This window comes from Chrysochloris asiatica, unplaced genomic scaffold, assembly GCF_000296735.1.
Source record: "Chrysochloris asiatica unplaced genomic scaffold, ChrAsi1.0 scaffold00201, whole genome shotgun sequence".
Lineage (NCBI taxonomy): Eukaryota > Metazoa > Chordata > Mammalia > Afrosoricida > Chrysochloridae > Chrysochloris > Chrysochloris asiatica.
In genome coordinates, this window is record NW_006408719.1 from 1,434,992 (window position 1) to 1,438,141 (window position 3,150).

Sequence of the window (3,150 nt, forward strand, 5' to 3'; positions counted from 1 at the left end):
AGGGGGCAGACTTTCAGGGTATGCTCTTTGGTGGGTTGAAGATGCATGGAAGGGATTGTAACCATGGTAATGAAACAATATACAATAGGATGAATGTAAAGCTAATGATCTCCCATGTAAACTATCACAATAAAACATTGAAAAAAATTTAAAGAGGATAATGCTGAAGGCATTTTTTTTTACTACTAAAGCTAAACTATCATTTTGTTTGTTTGTTTTTTCATCCTATCACATTTTCTTTCATTGTAATGAGTACAAAGCCCTCCATACATCATCAAATGACCAAAGGTTACACCCCAAAAGCCTGATACTCATGGCATCAGAATATATAACCTTTGCCTCCCTGAGTCCCGAGTTCCCAACTGCTCTATCTCTCCACATCATGGTCTCTGTCTGCATCTCTGGTGTCACTCCTTCTCTGGATAGGGTCCCACACTCCACTCTTTTCCCTTGATGATTCCAGTGTCCTCTGCCCCTGGACTGCAAAATCAACCACTCCCCTCTTTTTGTCAAAAACCATCTAACTTTATACTTCAAACAGTCACAGTTAGTTCTGATAGCAATTATTCACTTTAGAACCACAAGAGTATTATCCTCATCTCCTATCATTAGCCCCATCCAGACAGGTTGGAAACCACTCATTGGAGACTCTACCTTCTACCACACCTTCTGAAACTAGTCTCCCTCTTGAAAGCTTGTAAGCCAGTCACTTCTTACCTTTGCAGCCCCCTCCCCCCTTTTCGGGAACCCAATGTCTAAGATGCCCATCCCAGTTAAACTTTTGTACCAAGGGGGTGGGAATGATCCTTGCTGTAAAGATCCCTCTTTTGAGCTACTACTATACTTGACCTAAGTATAGGTCAAGTTCATCAAATTGTATTGGATCACTTTTTTTCCCTTTTCTTCGAATCCAGTACTGATCATCCAGCATTGAAGCCAGGTCAAATGGGTACTATCTGCAAGTATGAGTATTCTTGTGCATCTCCCCTCACTTCATATCAGCTGGACACATCCCTGTATCTGGGCCCAGGAGTCCCCAGGTTTTGCCATACTGCTGTCCAACAAGGTCTCAACCCAGGTTGACAGAAGTCTATTGAACATGGACAGACTTAGCTCACAACTTCATTTCTGATTTCCTCCACTTCCCCTTATTGGTTACCAACATGGTCACCATCAAGTCCACACACCTAATCATGTATTACCATTGCATCTTAGTCTTTTAAGGGGGTTTTCCCTGAGTGGACCCCCACCAATTGCCTTGATGGCTCTTGGGCAAACAACTTGCTTGTTCTTGTAGTAGTCATTCAGATTGCCATTATTGTTTTTTATTTTTCCTGTCAAACTTTCGTCAATGAGTATTTTCTATTCTTATAGTAGTTTCAGGCTGGTCTGCTTTCACTTTCAAGTGGAAGTTTCTCACCTCAGAAGATTCTGAATGGGGATCAGGATACCACCTATAGTCTTATGCAATGCAAAGGTTCCACAGGAAGTCTCCTTCACTGGGCAAGTTCAACCCCATTGTAGGTATTCCAATCAGTTATAGCCTGAAAATGGACTTACAAAGTTTTCTACTGTGATACTTCTGGTTATTCCTTTCTCACCCCCCTCAAGTGTTTATAGTACGATATAAACAAGGGAAACCAAGATTCAAATGATAGGCAAACCTCTTAAATATTTCCCCTCTTTTACTCATTCAAACCATGCCTCAATCCCTGTATCCCAGAGTCCTGTTGTTCCAAGGTTGAGCATACATTATTATTTACCTCTTTCTCACTTAGCCTATGAAAACCTGCTTAACTGTTCTACTATCCTCCTTTTTCTTGCATTACCCTCTCCCTTCTTGTGTATGACTTCCTCCCCCACAGGCCCAAACTATCCTGTGTCTATTCCCTACCCTGTGCTTCACCTTCCCCTCTCTTCCCCCCAACACACCCCACACATACTGGTAACCAGCATATTTTTTTTCCCCTTTTAGGGTGGGTACACCCTAAAATCTTTTACAATAATGGTCCTATGCAGTATTTCTCCTTTTGCGAATGACTATTTTCATTCAGCATTATGTACTCATGGTTCATCTATGTTATGTGTTGCTTACAGCTTCCTTGTTATTCTTCAAGGTAGTATAATATTCCATTGTGTGTATGGACCACAGTTTGTTTATCCATTCTTCCATTGATGGGCACTTAGGCTGTCTTGATCATTTTGCTATTGTAAATAGTGCTGCTATGAACGTTGATGTGCATATATCTACTCGTGTTATGGCTCATATTTCTTGTGGATAAATACCACAGAGAGGAATTGAGGATCATAAGGTATTTCTATTTCCATTTTTCTGAGAAATTTCCATATTGTTTCCTAGAGTGGTTGGACCACTTTGCAATCCCACCAACAATGTAGGAAGGTTCCAGGCTATCTGCATTCTCATCAGCATTTATTGTCCTCTACTTTTTTTGATCTTTGCTGTTATTGCTGGTGTGAGATGATATCTCATTGTTGTTTTGATTTGCATCTCTCTAATGGCATCTCTCTAATGATCGTAAACATTTCTTCATATTTTTGTTGGCTTCCTGTGTCTCCTCATTGGTGAAGTGTCTGTTCATGTCCTGTGCCCACTTTTTAATTGAGTTGTTTGTCTTTTTCTTATAGAGATGGCGTAGTTTCCTATAGATTTTAGAAATTAGTACCTTGTCTGATGAATAGTTGCAAAAGATTTTTTTCCCCATTCTGTGGGCTCTCTTTTGCTTTTTTGTTGAAGTCTTTTGATGTGCATAAGTTTTTATTTTTCTACTTTTGTCTGTGTAATTTTCAAAATGCCTGGTATTCTGTGCAGTCCCTGTATGAGAGCACTCTCATTTGTCCCTATTTTTTCATTGATGCCCTTTGTAATTCTGGGATTCATACTTAGGTTTTTAATCCATGCAGAGTTGGATTTTGTATAAGGCATGAGGTAAAGGTCTTGTTTCAAACTTTTGCATACTGCTTTCCAGTTCTGCTATCATCATCTGTTGAAGATACTATCTCCTCCGCATGTGTTATACTTAGGCACTTTGTCAAAAATCAGTTGACTGTATGAGGATGTGTTAATTTCTGGATTCTTGATTTTGTTCCATTGATCAATGTATTTTTCATTGTACAATTACCAAGCTATTT